Source organism: Labrus bergylta, chromosome 22 (genome assembly GCF_963930695.1).
Source record: "Labrus bergylta chromosome 22, fLabBer1.1, whole genome shotgun sequence".
Lineage (NCBI taxonomy): Eukaryota > Metazoa > Chordata > Actinopteri > Labriformes > Labridae > Labrus > Labrus bergylta.
The window spans coordinates 751,269-771,268 of record NC_089216.1 but is presented as its reverse complement, the minus strand read 5'-3'; the positions used below and the strand labels follow the sequence as shown (position 1 = coordinate 771,268).

The 20,000-nt window shown below is 32.1% G+C and overlaps 1 protein-coding gene across 1 annotated transcript in view; it reads left to right on the top strand.

The window, feature by feature from the left end:
* The first annotated feature begins 4,169 nt into the window (after positions 1-4,169).
* eno3 (enolase 3, (beta, muscle)) overlaps positions 4,170-20,000 on the top strand; it is a 24,388-nt gene continuing 8,557 nt past the window's right edge. The window contains exon 1 of the mRNA XM_065950587.1: positions 4,170-4,320. The gene's annotated coding sequence lies outside the window, so the exon portion shown is untranslated. The remainder of the gene's footprint in view (positions 4,321-20,000) is intronic.

Here is a 20,000-nt window from a genome sequence, read left to right as displayed (position 1 = left end):
GCTGTTTTACGATGAAATATCTCTTTAAAAAGACGACTTCCAGGAGGACTCAGTTATGAGCACACTGGTGTTCCTGTGTTTGCATGTCCCTGTGTGAGTCAGCAAACACACACTTTAACAACACACAGTGAAAACCAGACAAACCAGTTGGATGGAATTCATGGGGACAGTCAGCGCTGAAACTACACCGAGCCTTCTCCCAAGCATGAGCTGCCCACGTGCCCTTCAGCCAGGCTCTGTGTTTGATAAACACGCGTAGGATGTGAACAGATGCTAACAGGCTATCAGTTAGCCCACATGTACTTGGAGAAGAACTCATAACAGACACAGGACTGGAACTGGTTTAGGTTCTACCAAAGTAGCTGCTTTGGATGTTGGATGAATGGATGGATGGATGGATAAATGGATGGATGAATGGATGGATGAATGGATGGATGGATGAATGGATGGATGAATAGATGGATGAATGGGTAATTGGATGGATGGGTTAAAAGATGGATGGATGGATGAATAGATGACCAGGAAACAGGACATTTCATAAGGCAGGTAAGTAGGGAGAGGCTAAACTCACTTTTCTACATTGCTAAAATGCATCGACATCGTTTCAGTTCCTAAAAGTTGCCAACCTGAGTGTTCAATTTAAACTGTGCAGCAGTTTTTGTCTAATGTTTTGATAATGTTTTGTGCTGGGGATCAAACAGGTGTCTTATATGGGGCGCCGATTGTAAAGTTGCACACACTACAAATAACAACAACATTTCTCCACATTTAGCCCTAAAAAATCACTTTTTATTCACATTTAGAGAAATATTTGTGAACTTTGTCATATTTACTTTTCTGAATAAAAATGGAAGATAATTTATATATAAATGTTAAAAACACATGTCCTGATTCTAAATATTTAGCTACGTTTCTAAACATTTAGTTTACATTCTAAATATTTAGCTTTGATCCTATATATTTAGCTAAGATTGTAAATATTTATAATCAAAGCTAAATATGTAGAATATAAACTAAATATTTAGCAACGACTTCTAAATATTTAGAATGTAAACTAAATGTTTAGAAACGTAGCTAAATATTTAGAATCAGGACATGTGTTTTTAACATTTATATATAACAGTTAACATTTATATTTGCCAATGAAATTATCTTAAATTTTTATTCACAAAAGTAAATATGACAAAGTTCACTAATATTTCTCTAAATGTGAATAAAAAGTGATTTTTTTTTTAGGGCTAAATGTGGAGAAATGTTGTTGTTATTTGTAGTGTGCACAACTTTAGAATCGGCGCCCCATAGTCTTATTGTTTGATTCTGAACTTGAATCATATTTCATTTGAAATGTACTGATTGTGACCACCCTGATAGTGACCAACACAACAACTTGTCTGTCTCTCTGTCAGAAGGAGGAAATCAGGAAGATGGCGCATGACCGAAAGGATTTCCCCATTAATGGAGCTTTTTTGGCGGGAAGGAAGTGCCGGTTTCTCAGAGACCAGATGGATGCTGACCAAATCTACTGTTGTACCTTCAAAACCGCACAAGCGGATGATGGAACCTCCGTCAACGTTTGTGTCGGAAAGACCAACCAAGGTTAGACACAAAGTGATATCCTGAAAGGTGTCATTCAGGGCAAATACTGCCCAAAGTGCACCTCTCATTTCACTGTAGCAGAGTAACAAAGAAACACTTCTTACCAAAAGAAATGTGTGTTTTTCTTTTTCACATGAATGCTAATTTGACTCTTTGTCTTCGTCTGTCTCCACAGCTTTAGTCATAGCTTTCGCCAAAAAAGATGTCGGTGGTGGTCCGCTGAATGAACGCGTGTACAAAATTGTTAGTTATCTGCGAGCCAGCAATATGTGAAGAGATGAGACAGCTGATGCCTCCTCCTTTACCCACCAACAAAGATGGCTGCCGTCCCCTTCACATCAACTCAAGACAATGTCCTCTGATCTAAACGTCTTTGTTCTTCTCGTAGACATAGTTTTCACATAGTTATGGAATGAATCAAAATTGCTAAAGTTTATTTTTCAAAGTTCAAGAGCTACTTTGCTGTTGCTGTTTAAAGCAGGGATCCAGTGTTACATTTACTTACAGTGCAGATGTGTCCATGTCTAATCACAGGTCTGTGGAAACACATCACACACCTCAAAAATAAAAAGATTCATATTGTTTATTCTTGAAAAAAACTCCTTGTGTTGTGGTCTGTGTGTTTTGAACCCTGGTGGAGAGGAATGTACAGAAAAACAAGTATTAACCAAACAAGCTCTTGAAAAATGAAGCCAATGCGGAAGTGCAAAATCCTTCACTTCGGGGAGTCAATCCATCAATGAATCAATCTTTATTTGTAAAACGCCAACATAACAAGTGTTATGTCGAGGAACTTTACAAAAAGTCCTTTTGTAACGGTTTGTCAGGAGGTTTAAAACCTGTCTCAGCTCCAGCTCTCAGCCTTTGATGAGACTCCAGCGCCCCCTGCAGGAACAGACGGGAGACATCACTCAGGCTTCAAACATTACATTATGTGGTATTAACATGTAAAACTTTTTTTTTTAAATGAACTCAAATTAAAAGCAGACTCACAGGAAGCTGAGTGAGGTCTTCACATGTATTAGTACGGGGCGCGCACTGCAGGGGGCGCTACAATAAGAGGACAGATAAGAGGGTAATGTGAGCTGAATGCCCTGCAGTCATGTGAGGTTATATTTAACCTGAAGGAAAGGCTAAGGGGGCGCTGGACAGACCGCTGTGTGTGTGTGTGTGTGAGTACAGTGTGTGGTACAGTTAAAGGTGAGTGTAAAGGGTAAGGTGTGTGTGTGTGTGTGTGTGTGTGTGTGTGTGTGTGTGTGTGTGTGTGTGTGTGTGTGTGTGTGTGTGTGTGTGTGTGTGTGTGTGTGTGTTAGGGTTACTGCCCTTTGCAGTGAATGCTAAGCCCGTCTCACATTTCACTTTTATATGAACTTTGACTTTCTCTTCCTGAGTTAGGGACCGTCTGACATGTTCTCACCACACACACACACACACACACACACACACACACACACACACACACACACACACACACACACACACACACACACACACACACACACACACACACACACACACACACACACTAAACATAATGCAGTGAGGACATGTCTGTGTCAATACGTCAACATGCTTCTCTTTATTGAAAAGCTTTTCTGTATAAAAGCACAGTCATCGTATATCCTCCTCAACGTCTTCTTTCATTTGAAGGAGCTTCCAGATGAATCCTTCACAGAGACAACTTCTCAGTACCGGATAGAGAACAAACCATAGGACATATTTTTGTAGGCCAATCCGGAAGTAGCATCTCCATGGGGTCTAACCAGAATTCTCCTATGGGATGTTTTCATTGGATTTTGGATAGTTGCAGAAAATAATCTCTGTGTTAAACACACGTTTCTGAAGCGTAGGCGTTTTGTTCAGCAGGATGATCTTCACAGATGAACGCCATTTTCCGGCGAGAGGAATGAATCTGTCGAAAATTGCAAACACAATGTCTAAATTGTACAAAAACATTGGCAAGGTTTCAGTAGAGGTAAACGTTGCCAATGTTTTTGTGCAATTTAGACATCGTGAAGGAGATGTCTGCACTTTTTTGGTCATTAAAAAAACAAGAAATTACCCAATAGACTTCTGTTTTTGTTGCCATGGTATCAACCAGGTATCGATTGTTTGATCTTTACAACAATCATCCGTCCATTATCTAAACAGCTTTTCCTGTTCGGGGTCGCTTCAGTCAATCCCAACTGTCATTGGGCGAGAGGCGGGGTTACACCCTTGACTGTTCGTCAGCCAATCACAGGGCTTACTAAAATCATATTGAAGTTTAAAATTCTGGTATCCTGACAAACACACTGCTCACACATAAATCATGTCTTTAAACACAGAAAATACATGTTTTATAACACGGATTTAATCACTGATTCAAGGTTTCAAGGAGGTTTTTAAAATCTTTCCAGGACATGTTAGGACTTGAAACAGAGTTCTCACAATAAAGAGTAGAACACCTGTAAGCTCAGGATTGGTGTGTTCTTAAATGTGTCTCTGGACTCAGTAATGGATCCACAGGGTTCAGCCTAATGTCAGCGTCACGTTTTCCAGGTCTCTTACGCTCCTGTCACTTGCAGACGCTCCCTTCCTCTACATCCAGCCTCCTCCCCCTTTTCAAAGGGAGCGTCTATAAAAACTCTGCCAGAGACAGACAGACACTTTCCTCGTCAGTCAGACAGGCGGACGGACAGACAGACAGACACCTCCCTTCTTCTTCTCTGAAACACAGCTGAGGTAGGCTGCTTCCTCACTCACAGGTTTAACTGCTGTTCTGATTAGAGCTTGAAAAAGAACTTCCTGTTTTCCCCTCTCTGCTCTCAAACTGTCTCTGCTTTGGTAGCCTTCCTTTTTTTTTTACTTCTTTTATTTTAAATTCCTACTTTAGTCTGCAGAGGAAGTTTTTCGTGTTACAACGTGTCATTTATCGACAGTAAATGAGTTCTTGCATGTTAGACACTGGTGTGCAGGAGAGCTTGATGATAACTGTATCTTCCCTTTTGTTCAACACCTTCGTGTTTCTTTATTCAGTCAAAGACTAAAAGCAGCACTTTGACTTTGAGCAGCCTGGAGGTCAAAGTGCTGCAGAGCTGAACAAATCTGACAAACAGCAGCAGGAGCACAAAGTCCACACAGACAGACAGACAGGCAGAGAGACAGACAGGCAGAGAGACAGAGAGAGACAGAGAGACAGAGAGACAGGCAGAGAGACAGAGAGAGACAGAGAGACAGAGAGACAGGCAGAGAGACAGAGAGAGACAGAGAGACAGAGAGACAGGCAGAGAGACAGACAGGCAGGCAGACAGACAGGCAGAGAGACAGAGAGAGACAGAGAGACAGGCAGAGAGACAGACAGGCAGGCAGACAGACAGGCAGAGAGACAGAGAGAGACAGAGAGACAGAGAGACAGGCAGAGAGACAGACAGGCAGGCAGACAGACAGGCAGAGAGACAGAGAGAGACAGAGAGACAGGCAGAGAGACAGACAGGCAGGCAGACAGACAGGCAGAGAGACAGAGAGAGACAGAGAGACAGAGAGACAGGCAGAGAGACAGACAGGCAGGCAGACAGACAGGCAGAGAGACAGAGAGAGACAGAGAGACAGGCAGAGAGACAGACAGGCAGGCAGACAGACAGGCAGAGAGACAGAGAGAGACAGAGAGACAGAGAGACAGGCAGAGAGACAGACAGGCAGGCAGACAGACAGGCAGAGAGACAGAGAGAGACAGAGAGACAGGCAGAGAGACAGACAGGCAGGCAGACAGACAGGCAGAGAGACAGAGAGAGACAGAGAGACAGAGAGACAGGCAGAGAGACAGACAGGCAGGCAGACAGACAGGCAGAGAGACAGAGAGACAGGCAGAGAGACAGGCAGAGAGACAGAGAGAGACAGAGAGACAGAGAGACAGGCAGAGAGACAGACAGGCAGGCAGACAGACAGGCAGAGAGACAGAGAGAGACAGAGAGGCAGAGAGACAGGCAGAGAGACAGACAGGCAGGCAGACAGACAGGCAGAGAGACAGAGAGACAGAGAGACAGGCAGAGAGACAGAGAGAGACAGAGAGACAGGCAGAGAGACAGACAGAGATACAGAGAGAGACAGAGAGACAGGCAGAGAGACAGACAGGCAGGCAGGCAGACAGACAGGCAGAGAGACAGAGAGACAGAGAGACAGGCAGAGAGACAGAGAGACAGGCAGAGAGACAGACAGGCAGAGAGACAGAGAGACAGGCAGAGAGACAGACAGGCAGACAGAGAGACAGGCAGAGAGACAGAGAAACAGGCAGAGAGACAGACAGGCAGACAGACAGACAGACAGGCAGAGAGCCAGAGAGAGACAGAGAGACAGAGAGACAGGCAGAGAGACAGACAGACAGACAGGCAGAGAGACAGAGAGACAGAGAGACAGGCAGAGAGACAGACAGGCAGGCAGACAGACAGGCAGAGAGACAGAGAGAGACAGAGAGACAGAGAGACAGGCAGAGAGACAGACAGGCAGGCAGACAGACAGGCAGAGAGACAGAGAGACAGGCAGAGAGACAGAGAGACAGGCAGAGAGACAGACAGGCAGGCAGACAGACAGGCAGAGAGACAGAGAGACAGGCAGAGAGACAGACAGGCAGACAGACAGACAGGCAGAGAGACAGAGAGACAGGCAGAGAGACAGAGAGACAGAGAGACAGGCAGGCAGAAAGACAGACAGGCAGAGAGACAGGCAGAGAGACAGAGAGACAGGCAGGCAGAAAGACAGACAGGCAGAGAGACAGAGAGACAGGCAGAGAGACAGAGAGACAGGCAGGCAGACAGACAGGCAGAGAGACAGAGAGGCAGAGAGACAGGCAGAGAGACAGAGAGACAGGCAGGCAGAAAGACAGACAGGCAGAGAGACAGGCAGAGAGACAGAGAGACAGGCAGGCAGAAAGACAGACAGGCAGAGAGACAGAGAGACAGGCAGGCAGAAAGACAGACAGGCAGAGAGACAGAGAGGCAGACAGACAGACAGACAGACAGACAGACACTGACATCAACCAACATGACTTCAACATTCATTAAATTATATCATGTCATTAAATATTGAAAATGGAGGAAGCATTGGTTGTTTTAGCATAGTTTGTTTTTATTGTAGCAGTGGTCAGAATAATATTATTGTGGTTGTTGGCCTTAGCAGTTAGTAGCCTAGCTTACAAGTGGTATTTAGAGTAGCACTTAGATTAAAGTTCTATCGTTAGCAAAACGGTGGGAAAAGCTTTGGCAGTAATCTCAGAAGTGAGAAGTGTTGTTAGCAGGAGTGCTAGCAGAAGTTTATAACAAGTGTTAGCTTTAGTTTAAACAGTATAACAAGTGTTAGCTTTAGTTTAAACAGTATAACAAGTGTTAGCTTTAGTTTAAACAGTATAACAAGTGTTAGCGTTAGTTTAAACAGTATAACAAGTGTTAGCTTTAGTTTAAACAGTATAACAAGTGTTAGCTTTAGTTTAAACAGTATAACAAGTGTTAGCTTTAGTTTAAAAAGTATAACAAGTGTTAGCTTTAGTTTAAACAGTATAACAAGTGTTAGCTTTAGTTTAAAAAGTATAACAAGTGTTAGCTTTAGTTTAAAAAGTATAACAAGTGTTAGCTTTAGTTTAAACAGTATAACAAGTGTTAGCTTTAGTTTAAAAAGTATAACAAGTGTTAGCTTTAGTTTAAACAGTATAACAAGTGTTAGCTTTAGTTTAAAAAGTATAACAAGTGTTAGCTTTAGTTTAAAAAGTATAACAAGTGTTAGCTTTAGTTTAAAAAGTATAACAAGTGTTAGCGTTAGTTTAAACAGTATAACAAGTGTTAGCTTTAGTTTAAACAGTATAACAAGTGTTAGCTTTAGTTTAAACAGTATAACAAGTGTTAGCTTTAGTTTAAAAAGTATAACAAGTGTTAGCTTTAGTTTAAAAAGTATAACAAGTGTTAGCGTTAGTTTAAAAAGTATAACAAGTGTTAGCTTTAGTTTAAACAGTATAACAAGTGTTAGCTTTAGTTTAAACAGTATAACAAGTGTTAGCTTTAGTTTAAAAAGTATAACAAGTGTTAGCTTTAGTTTAAAAAGTATAACAAGTGTTAGCGTTAGTTTAAAAAGTATAACAAGTGTTAGCTTTAGTTTAAACAGTATAACAAGTGTTAGCTTTAGTTTAAACAGTATAACAAGTGTTAGCTTTAGTTTAAAAAGTATAACAAGTGTTAGCGTTAGTTTAAAAAGTATAACAAGTGTTAGCTTTAGTTTAAACAGTATAACAAGTGTTAGCTTTAGTTTAAAAAGTATAACAAGTGTTAGCTTTAGTTTAAAAAGTATAACAAGTGTTAGCTTTAGTTTAAAAAGTATAACAAGTGTTAGCTTTAGTTTAAAAAGTATAACAAGTGTTAGCTTTAGTTTAAACAGTATAACAAGTGTTAGCTTTAGTTTAAACAGTATAACAAGTGTTAGCTTTAGTTTAAACAGTATAACAAGTGTTAGCTTTAGTTTAAACAGTATAACAAGTGTTAGCTTTAGTTTAAACAGTATAACAAGTGTTAGCTTTAGTTTAAACAGTATAACAAGTGTTAGCTTTAGTTTAAAAAGTAGAACAAGTGTTAGCTTTAGTTTAAACAGTATAACAAGTGTTAGCTTTAGTTTAAACAGTATAACAAGTGTTAGCTTTAGTTTAGCTTTAGTTTAAACAGTATAACAAGTGTTAGCTTTAGTTTAAACAGTATAACAAGTGTTAGCTTTAGTTTAAACAGTATAACAAGTGTTAGCTTTAGTTTAAACAGTATAACAAGTGTTAGCTTTAGTTTAAAAAGTAGAACAAGTGTTAGCTTTAGTTTAAACAGTATAACAAGTGTTAGCTTTAGTTTAAACAGTATAACAAGTGTTAGCTTTAGTTTAAAAAGTAGAACAAGTGTTAGCTTTAGTTTAAACAGTATAACAAGTGTTAGCTTTAGTTTAAACAGTATAACAAGTGTTAGCGTTAGTTTAAACAGTATAACAAGTGTTAGCTTTAGTTTAAAAAGTATAACAAGTGTTAGCTTTAGTTTAAACAGTATAACAAGTGTTAGCTTTAGTTTAAAAAGTATAACAAGTGTTAGCTTTAGTTTAAAAAGTATAACAAGTGTTAGCTTTAGTTTAAAAAGTATAACAAGTGTTAGCGTTAGTTTAAACAGTATAACAAGTGTTAGCTTTAGTTTAAACAGTATAACAAGTGTTAGCTTTAGTTTAAACAGTATAACAAGTGTTAGCTTTAGTTTAAAAAGTATAACAAGTGTTAGCTTTAGTTTAAAAAGTATAACAAGTGTTAGCGTTAGTTTAAAAAGTATAACAAGTGTTAGCTTTAGTTTAAACAGTATAACAAGTGTTAGCTTTAGTTTAAACAGTATAACAAGTGTTAGCTTTAGTTTAAAAAGTATAACAAGTGTTAGCTTTAGTTTAAAAAGTATAACAAGTGTTAGCGTTAGTTTAAAAAGTATAACAAGTGTTAGCTTTAGTTTAAACAGTATAACAAGTGTTAGCTTTAGTTTAAACAGTATAACAAGTGTTAGCTTTAGTTTAAAAAGTATAACAAGTGTTAGCGTTAGTTTAAAAAGTATAACAAGTGTTAGCTTTAGTTTAAAAAGTATAACAAGTGTTAGCGTTAGTTTAAAAAGTATAACAAGTGTTAGCTTTAGTTTAAAAAGTATAACAAGTGTTAGCTTTAGTTTAAAAAGTATAACAAGTGTTAGCTTTAGTTTAAAAAGTATAACAAGTGTTAGCGTTAGTTTAAAAAGTATAACAAGTGTTAGCTTTAGTTTAAACAGTATAACAAGTGTTAGCTTTAGTTTAAAAAGTATAACAAGTGTTAGCGTTAGTTTAAAAAGTATAACAAGTGTTAGCTTTAGTTTAAAAAGTATAACAAGTGTTAGCTTTAGTTTAAAAAGTATAACAAGTGTTAGCGTTAGTTTAAAAAGTATAACAAGTGTTAGCTTTAGTTTAAAAAGTATAACAAGTGTTAGCTTTAGTTTAAAAAGTATAACAAGTGTTAGCTTTAGTTTAAAAAGTATAACAAGTGTTAGCTTTAGTTTAAACAGTATAACAAGTGTTAGCTTTAGTTTAAACAGTATAACAAGTGTTAGCTTTAGTTTAAACAGTATAACAAGTGTTAGCTTTAGTTTAAACAGTATAACAAGTGTTAGCTTTAGTTTAAACAGTATAACAAGTGTTAGCTTTAGTTTAAACAGTATAACAAGTGTTAGCTTTAGTTTAAAAAGTAGAACAAGTGTTAGCTTTAGTTTAAACAGTATAACAAGTGTTAGCTTTAGTTTAAAAAGTAGAACAAGTGTTAGCTTTAGTTTAAAAAGTATAACAAGTGTTAGCTTTAGTTTAAACAGTATAACAAGTGTTAGCTTTAGTTTAAAAAGTAGAACAAGTGTTAGCTTTAGTTTAAAAAGTATAACAAGTGTTAGCTTTAGTTTAAAAAGTATAACAAGTGTTAGCTTTAGTTTAAACAGTATAACAAGTGTTAGCTTTAGTTTAAACAGTATAACAAGTGTTAGCTTTAGTTTAAACAGTATAACAAGTGTTAGCTTTAGTTTAAACAGTATAACAAGTGTTAGCTTTAGTTTAAACAGTATAACAAGTGTTAGCTTTAGTTTAAACAGTATAACAAGTGTTAGCTTTAGTTTAAACAGTATAACAAGTGTTAGCTTTAGTTTAAACAGTATAACAAGTGTTAGCTTTAGTTTAAACAGTATAACAAGTGTTAGCTTTAGTTTAAAAAGTATAACAAGTGTTAGCTTTAGTTTAAAAAGTATAACAAGTGTTAGCTTTAGTTTAAAAAGTATAACAAGTGTTAGCTTTAGTTTAAACAGTATAACAAGTGTTAGCTTTAGTTTAAACAGTATAACAAGTGTTAGCTTTAGTTTAAACAGTATAACAAGTGTTAGCTTTAGTTTAAACAGTATAACAAGTGTTAGCTTTAGTTTAAACAGTATAACAAGTGTTAGCTTTAGTTTAAACAGTATAACAAGTGTTAGCTTTAGTTTAAACAGTATAACAAGTGTTAGCGTTAGTTTAAACAGTATAACAAGTATTAGCTTTAGTTTAAACAGTATAACAAGTGTTAGCTTTAGTTTAAACAGTATAACAAGTGTTAGCTTTAGTTTAAAAAGTATAACAAGTGTTAGCTTTAGTTTAAACAGTATAACAAGTGTTAGCTTTAGTTTAAACAGTATAACAAGTGTTAGCTTTAGTTTAAACAGTATAACAAGTGTTAGCTTTAGTTTAAACAGTATAACAAGTGTTAGCTTTAGTTTAAACAGTATAACAAGTGTTAGCTTTAGTTTAAACAGTATAACAAGTGTTAGCTTTAGTTTAAAAAGTATAACAAGTGTTAGCTTTAGTTTAAAAAGTATAACAAGTGTTAGCTTTAGTTTAAACAGTATAACAAGTGTTAGCGTTAGTTTAAACAGTATAACAAGTGTTAGCTTTAGTTTAAAAAGTATAACAAGTGTTAGCTTTAGTTTAAAAAGTATAACAAGTGTTAGCTTTAGTTTAAAAAGTATAACAAGTGTTAGCGTTAGTTTAAACAGTATAACAAGTGTTAGCTTTAGTTTAAACAGTATAACAAGTGTTAGCTTTAGTTTAAAAAGTATAACAAGTGTTAGCTTTAGTTTAAAAAGTATAACAAGTGTTAGCTTTAGTTTAAACAGTATAACAAGTGTTAGCTTTAGTTTAAACAGTATAACAAGTGTTAGCGTTAGTTTAAACAGTATAACAAGTGTTAGCTTTAGTTTAAAAAGTATAACAAGTGTTAGCTTTAGTTTAAACAGTATAACAAGTGTTAGCTTTAGTTTAAAAAGTATAACAAGTGTTAGCTTTAGTTTAAACAGTATAACAAGTGTTAGCTTTAGTTTAAACAGTATAACAAGTGTTAGCTTTAGTTTAAAAAGTATAACAAGTGTTAGCTTTAGTTTAAACAGTATAACAAGTGTTAGCTTTAGTTTAAACAGTATAACAAGTGTTAGCTTTAGTTTAAACAGTATAACAAGTGTTAGCTTTAGTTTAAACAGTATAACAAGTGTTAGCTTTAGTTTAAACAGTATAACAAGTGTTAGCTTTAGTTTAAACAGTATAACAAGTGTTAGCTTTAGTTTAAACAGTATAACAAGTGTTAGCTTTAGTTTAAACAGTATAACAAGTGTTAGCTTTAGTTTAAACAGTATAACAAGTGTTAGCTTTAGTTTAAACAGTATAACAAGTGTTAGCTTTAGTTTAAACAGTATAACAAGTGTTAGCTTTAGTTTAAAAAGTATAACAAGTGTTAGCTTTAGTTTAAACAGTATAACAAGTGTTAGCTTTAGTTTAAAAAGTAGAACAAGTGTTAGCTTTAGTTTAAAAAGTATAACAAGTGTTAGCTTTAGTTTAAACAGTATAACAAGTGTTAGCTTTAGTTTAAAAAGTAGAACAAGTGTTAGCTTTAGTTTAAAAAGTATAACAAGTGTTAGCTTTAGTTTAAAAAGTATAACAAGTGTTAGCTTTAGTTTAAACAGTATAACAAGTGTTAGCTTTAGTTTAAACAGTATAACAAGTGTTAGCTTTAGTTTAAACAGTATAACAAGTGTTAGCTTTAGTTTAAACAGTATAACAAGTGTTAGCTTTAGTTTAAACAGTATAACAAGTGTTAGCTTTAGTTTAAACAGTATAACAAGTGTTAGCTTTAGTTTAAACAGTATAACAAGTGTTAGCTTTAGTTTAAACAGTATAACAAGTGTTAGCTTTAGTTTAAAAAGTATAACAAGTGTTAGCTTTAGTTTAAAAAGTATAACAAGTGTTAGCTTTAGTTTAAAAGTATAACAAGTGTTAGCTTTAGTTTAAACAGTTATAACAAGTGTTAGCTTTAGTTTAAACAGTATAACAAGTGTTAGCTTTAGTTTAAACAGTATAACAAGTGTTAGCTTTAGTTTAAACAGTATAACAAGTGTTAGCTTTAGTTTAAACAGTATAACAAGTGTTAGCTTTAGTTTAAACAGTATAACAAGTGTTAGCTTTAGTTTAAACAGTATAACAAGTGTTAGCGTTAGTTTAAACAGTATAACAAGTATTAGCTTTAGTTTAAACAGTATAACAAGTGTTAGCTTTAGTTTAAACAGTATAACAAGTGTTAGCTTTAGTTTAAAAAGTATAACAAGTGTTAGCTTTAGTTTAAACAGTATAACAAGTGTTAGCTTTAGTTTAAACAGTATAACAAGTGTTAGCTTTAGTTTAAACAGTATAACAAGTGTTAGCTTTAGTTTAAACAGTATAACAAGTGTTAGCTTTAGTTTAAACAGTATAACAAGTGTTAGCTTTAGTTTAAACAGTATAACAAGTGTTAGCTTTAGTTTAAAAAGTATAACAAGTGTTAGCTTTAGTTTAAAAAGTATAACAAGTGTTAGCTTTAGTTTAAACAGTATAACAAGTGTTAGCGTTAGTTTAAACAGTATAACAAGTGTTAGCTTAGTTTAAAAGTATAACAAGTGTTAGCTTTAGTTTAAAAAGTATAACAAGTGTTAGCTTTAGTTTAAAAAGTATAACAAGTGTTAGCGTTAGTTTAAACAGTATAACAAGTGTTAGCTTTAGTTTAAACAGTATAACAAGTGTTAGCTTTAGTTTAAAAAGTATAACAAGTGTTAGCTTTAGTTTAAAAAGTATAACAAGTGTTAGCTTTAGTTTAAACAGTATAACAAGTGTTAGCTTTAGTTTAAACAGTATAACAAGTGTTAGCTTTAGTTTAAACAGTATAACAAGTGTTAGCTTTAGTTTAAACAGTATAACAAGTGTTAGCTTTAGTTTAAAAAGTATAACAAGTGTTAGCTTTAGTTTAAAAAGTATAACAAGTGTTAGCTTTAGTTTAAAAAGTATAACAAGTGTTAGCTTTAGTTTAAACAGTATAACAAGTGTTAGCTTTAGTTTAAAAAGTATAACAAGTGTTAGCTTTAGTTTAAACAGTATAACAAGTGTTAGCTTTAGTTTAAACAGTATAACAAGTGTTAGCTTTAGTTTAAACAGTATAACAAGTGTTAGCTTTAGTTTAAAAAGTATAACAAGTGTTAGCTTTAGTTTAAACAGTATAACAAGTGTTAGCTTTAGTTTAAACAGTATAACAAGTGTTAGCTTTAGTTTAAACAGTATAACAAGTGTTAGCTTTAGTTTAAACAGTATAACAAGTATTAGCTTTAGTTTAAACAGTATAACAAGTGTTAGCTTTAGTTTAAACAGTATAACAAGTGTTAGCTTTAGTTTAAAAAGTATAACAAGTGTTAGCTTTAGTTTAAACAGTATAACAAGTGTTAGCTTTAGTTTAAAAAGTATAACAAGTGTTAGCTTTAGTTTAAAAAGTATAACAAGTGTTAGCTTTAGTTTAAACAGTATAACAAGTGTTAGCTTTAGTTTAAACAGTATAACAAGTGTTAGCTTTAGTTTAAACAGTATAACAAGTGTTAGCTTTAGTTTAAACAGTATAACAAGTGTTAGCTTTAGTTTAAAAAGTATAACAAGTGTTAGCTTTAGTTTAAACAGTATAACAAGTGTTAGCTTTAGTTTAAAAAGTATAACAAGTGTTAGCTTTAGTTTAAAAAGTATAACAAGTGTTAGCTTTAGTTTAAACAGTATAACAAGTGTTAGCTTTAGTTTAAACAGTATAACAAGTGTTAGCTTTAGTTTAAACAGTATAACAAGTGTTAGCTTTAGTTTAAACAGTATAACAAGTGTTAGCGTTAGTTTAAACAGTATAACAAGTGTTAGCTTTAGTTTAAAAAGTATAACAAGTGTTAGCTTTAGTTTAAACAGTATAACAAGTGTTAGCTTTAGTTTAAAAAGTATAACAAGTGTTAGCTTTAGTTTAAACAGTATAACAAGTGTTAGCTTTAGTTTAAACAGTATAACAAGTGTTAGCTTTAGTTTAAAAAGTATAACAAGTGTTAGCTTTAGTTTAAACAGTATAACAAGTGTTAGCTTTAGTTTAAACAGTATAACAAGTGTTAGCTTTAGTTTAAACAGTATAACAAGTGTTAGCTTTAGTTTAAACAGTATAACAAGTGTTAGCTTTAGTTTAAACAGTATAACAAGTGTTAGCTTTAGTTTAAACAGTATAACAAGTGTTAGCTTTAGTTTAAAAAGTATAACAAGTGTTAGCTTTAGTTTAAACAGTATAACAAGTGTTAGCTTTAGTTTAAACAGTATAACAAGTGTTAGCTTTAGTTTAAACAGTATAACAAGTGTTAGCTTTAGTTTAAAAAGTATAACAAGTGTTAGCTTTAGTTTAAACAGTATAACAAGTGTTAGCTTTAGTTTAAACAGTATAACAAGTGTTAGCTTTAGTTTAAACAGTATAACAAGTGTTAGCTTTAGTTTAAACAGTATAACAAGTGTTAGCTTTAGTTTAAACAGTATAACAAGTGTTAGCTTTAGTTTAAACAGTATAACAAGTGTTAGCTTTAGTTTAAACAGTATAACAAGTGTTAGCTTTAGTTTAAAAAGTATAACAAGTGTTAGCTTTAGTTTAAACAGTATAACAAGTGTTAGCTTTAGTTTAAAAAGTATAACAAGTGTTAGCTTTAGTTTAAACAGTATAACAAGTGTTAGCTTTAGTTTAAACAGTATAACAAGTGTTAGCTTTAGTTTAAAAAGTATAACAAGTGTTAGCTTTAGTTTAAAAAGTATAACAAGTGTTAGCTTTAGTTTAAACAGTATAACAAGTGTTAGCTTTAGTTTAAACAGTATAACAAGTGTTAGCTTTAGTTTAAAAAGTATAACAAGTGTTAGCTTTAGTTTAAAAAGTATAACAAGTGTTAGCTTTAGTTTAAACAGTATAACAAGTGTTAGCTTTAGTTTAAACAGTATAACAAGTGTTAGCTTTAGTTTAAACAGTATAACAAGTGTTAGCTTTAGTTTAAACAGTATAACAAGTGTTAGCTTTAGTTTAAACAGTATAACAAGTGTTAGCTTTAGTTTAAAAAGTATAACAAGTGTTAGCTTTAGTTTAAAACAGTATAACAAGTGTTAGCTTTAGTTTAAACAGTATAACAAGTGTTAGCTTTAGTTTAAACAGTATAACAAGTGTTAGCTTTAGTTTAAAAAGTATAACAAGTGTTAGCTTTAGTTTAAACAGTATAACAAGTGTTAGCTTTAGTTTAAACAGTATAACAAGTGTTAGCTTTAGTTTAAACAGTATAACAAGTATTAGCTTTAGTTTAAACAGTATAACAAGTGTTAGCTTTAGTTTAAACAGTATAACAAGTGTTAGCTTTAGTTTAAAAAGTATAACAAGTGTTAGCTTTAGTTTAAAAAGTATAACAAGTGTTAGCTTTAGTTTAAACAGTATAACAAGTGTTAGCTTTAGTTTAAACAGTATAACAAGTGTTAGCTTTAGTTTAAACAGTATAACAAGTGTTAGCTTTAGTTTAAACAGTATAACAAGTGTTAGCTTTAGTTTAAACAGTATAACAAGTGTTAGCTTTAGTTTAAAAAGTATAACAAGTGTTAGCTTTAGTTTAAAAAGTATAACAAGTGTTAGCTTTAGTTTAAACAGTATAACAAGTGTTAGCTTTAGTTTAAACAGTATAACAAGTGTTAGCTTTAGTTTAAACAGTATAACAAGTGTTAGCTTTAGTTTAAAACAGTATAACAAGTGTTAGCTTTAGTTTAAACAGTATAACAAGTGTTAGCTTTAGTTTAAAAAGTATAACAAGTGTTAGCTTTAGTTTAAACAGTATAACAAGTGTTAGCTTTAGTTTAAAAAGTATAACAAGTGTTAGCTTTAGTTTAAACAGTATAACAAGTGTTAGCTTTAGTTTAAACAGTATAACAAGTGTTAGCTTTAGTTTAAAAAGTATAACAAGTGTTAGCTTTAGTTTAAACAGTATAACAAGTGTTAGCTTTAGTTTAAACAGTATAACAAGTGTTAGCTTTAGTTTAAACAGTATAACAAGTGTTAGCTTTAGTTTAAACAGTATAACAAGTATTAGCTTTAGTTTAAACAGTATAACAAGTGTTAGCTTTAGTTTAAACAGTATAACAAGTGTTAGCTTTAGTTTAAAAAGTATAACAAGTGTTAGCTTTAGTTTAAACAGTATAACAAGTGTTAGCTTTAGTTTAAAAAGTATAACAAGTGTTAGCTTTAGTTTAAAAAGTATAACAAGTGTTAGCTTTAGTTTAAACAGTATAACAAGTGTTAGCTTTAGTTTAAACAGTATAACAAGTGTTAGCTTTAGTTTAAACAGTATAACAAGTGTTAGCTTTAGTTTAAACAGTATAACAAGTGTTAGCTTTAGTTTAAAAAGTATAACAAGTGTTAGCTTTAGTTTAAACAGTATAACAAGTGTTAGCTTTAGTTTAAAAAGTATAACAAGTGTTAGCTTTAGTTTAAAAAGTATAACAAGTGTTAGCTTTAGTTTAAACAGTATAACAAGTGTTAGCTTTAGTTTAAACAGTATAACAAGTGTTAGCTTTAGTTTAAAACAGTATAACAAGTGTTAGCTTTAGTTTAAACAGTATAACAAGTGTTAGCTTTAGTTTAAACAGTATAACAAGTGTTAGCTTTAGTTTAAACAGTATAACAAGTGTTAGCTTTAGTTTAAAAAGTATAACAAGTGTTAGCTTTAGTTTAAAAAGTATAACAAGTGTTAGCTTTAGTTTAAACAGTATAACAAGTGTTAGCTTTAGTTTAAACAGTATAACAAGTGTTAGCTTTAGTTTAAAAAGTATAACAAGTGTTAGCTTTAGTTTAAACAGTATAACAAGTGTTAGCTTTAGTTTAAACAGTATAACAAGTGTTAGCTTTAGTTTAAACAGTATAACAAGTGTTAGCTTTAGTTTAAACAGTATAACAAGTGTTAGCTTTAGTTTAAACAGTATAACAAGTGTTAGCTTTAGTTTAAACAGTATAACAAGTGTTAGCTTTAGTTTAAACAGTATAACAAGTGTTAGCTTTAGTTTAAAAAGTATAACAAGTGTTAGCTTTAGTTTAAAAAGTATAACAAGTGTTAGCTTTAGTTTAAACAGTATAACAAGTGTTAGCTTTAGTTTAAACAGTATAACAAGTGTTAGCGTTAGTTTAAACAGTATAACAAGTGTTAGCTTTAGTTTAAAAAGCAAGTGTTAGCTTTAGTTTAAACAGTATAACAAGTGTTAGCTTTAGTTTAAACAGTATAACAAGTGTTAGCTTTAGTTTAAAAAGTATAACAAGTGTTAGCTTTAGTTTAAACAGTATAACAAGTGTTAGCTTTAGTTTAAACAGTATAACAAGTGTTAGCTTTAGTTTAAACAGTATAACAAGTGTTAGCTTTAGTTTAAACAGTATAACAAGTGTTAGCTTTAGTTTAAACAGTATAACAAGTGTTAGCTTTAGTTTAAAAAGTATAACAAGTGTTAGCTTTAGTTTAAACAGTATAACAAGTGTTAGCTTTAGTTTAAACAGTATAACAAGTGTTAGCTTTAGTTTAAAAAGTATAACAAGTGTTAGCTTTAGTTTAAAAAGTATAACAAGTGTTAGCTTTAGTTTAAACAGTATAACAAGTGTTAGCTTTAGTTTAAACAGTATAACAAGTGTTAGCTTTAGTTTAAAAGTATAACAAGTGTTAGCTTTAGTTTAAAAAGTATAACAAGTGTTAGCTTTAGTTTAAAAAGTATAACAAGTGTTAGCTTTAGTTTAAAAAGTATAACAAGTGTTAGCTTTAGTTTAAAAAGTATAACAAGTGTTAGCTTTAGTTTAAACAGTATAACAAGTGTTAGCTTTAGTTTAAACAGTATAACAAGTGTTAGCTTTAGTTTAAAAAGTATAACAAGTGTTAGCTTTAGTTTAAAAAGTATAACAAGTGTTAGCTTTAGTTTAAACAGTATAACAAGTGTTAGCTTTAGTTTAAACAGTATAACAAGTGTTAGCTTTAGTTTAAACAGTATAACAAGTGTTAGCTTTAGTTTAAACAGTATAACAAGTGTTAGCTTTAGTTTAAACAGTATAACAAGTGTTAGCTTTAGTTTAAAAAGTATAACAAGTGTTAGCTTTAGTTTAAACAGTATAACAAGTGTTAGCTTTAGTTTAAACAGTATAACAAGTGTTAGCTTTAGTTTAAACAGTATAACAAGTGTTAGCTTTAGTTTAAAAAGTATAACAAGTGTTAGCTTTAGTTTAAACAGTATAACAAGTGTTAGCTTTAGTTTAAACAGTATAACAAGTGTTAGCTTTAGTTTAAAAAGTATAACAAGTGTTAGCTTTAGTTTAAACAGTATAACAAGTGTTAGCTTTAGTTTAAACAGTATAACAAGTGTTAGCTTTAGTTTAAACAGTATAACAAGTGTTAGCTTTAGTTTAAACAGTATAACAAGTGTTAGCTTTAGTTTAAACAGTATAACAAGTGTTAGCTTTAGTTTAAACAGTATAACAAGTGTTAGCTTTAGTTTAAACAGTATAACAAGTGTTAGCTTTAGTTTAAACAGTATAACAAGTGTTAGCTTTAGTTTAAAAAGTATAACAAGTGTTAGCTTTAGTTTAAACAGTATAACAAGTGTTAGCTTTAGTTTAAAAAGTATAACAAGTGTTAGCTTTAGTTTAAAAGTATAACAAGTGTTAGCTTTAGTTTAAACAGTATAACAAGTGTTAGCTTTAGTTTAAACAGTATAACAAGTGTTAGCTTTAGTTTAAACAGTATAACAAGTGTTAGCTTTAGTTTAAAACAGTATAACAAGTGTTAGCTTTAGTTTAAACAGTATAACAAGTGTTAGCTTTAGTTTAAAAAGTATAACAAGTGTTAGCTTTAGTTTAAAAAGTATAACAAGTGTTAGCTTTAGTTTAAACAGTATAACAAGTGTTAGCTTTAGTTTAAACAGTATAACAAGTGTTAGCTTTAGTTTAAACAGTATAACAAGTGTTAGCTTTAGTTTAAACAGTATAACAAGTGTTAGCTTTAGTTTAAACAGTATAACAAGTGTTAGCTTTAGTTTAAACAGTATAACAAGTGTTAGCTTTAGTTTAAACAGTATAACAAGTGTTAGCTTTAGTTTAAACAGTATAACAAGTGTTAGCTTTAGTTTAAACAGTATAACAAGTGTTAGCTTTAGTTTAAACAGTATAACAAGTGTTAGCTTTAGTTTAAACAGTATAACAAGTGTTAGCTTTAGTTTAAACAGTATAACAAGTGTTAGCTTTAGTTTAAACAGTATAACAAGTGTTAGCTTTAGTTTAAAAAGTATAACAAGTGTTAGCTTTAGTTTAAAAAGTATAACAAGTGTTAGCTTTAGTTTAAACAGTATAACAAGTGTTAGCTTTAGTTTAAAAAGTATAACAAGTGTTAGCTTTAGTTTAAAAAGTATAACAAGTGTTAGCTTTAGTTTAAACAGTATAACAAGTGTTAGCGTTAGTTTAAAAAGTATAACAAGTGTTAGCTTTAGTTTAAACA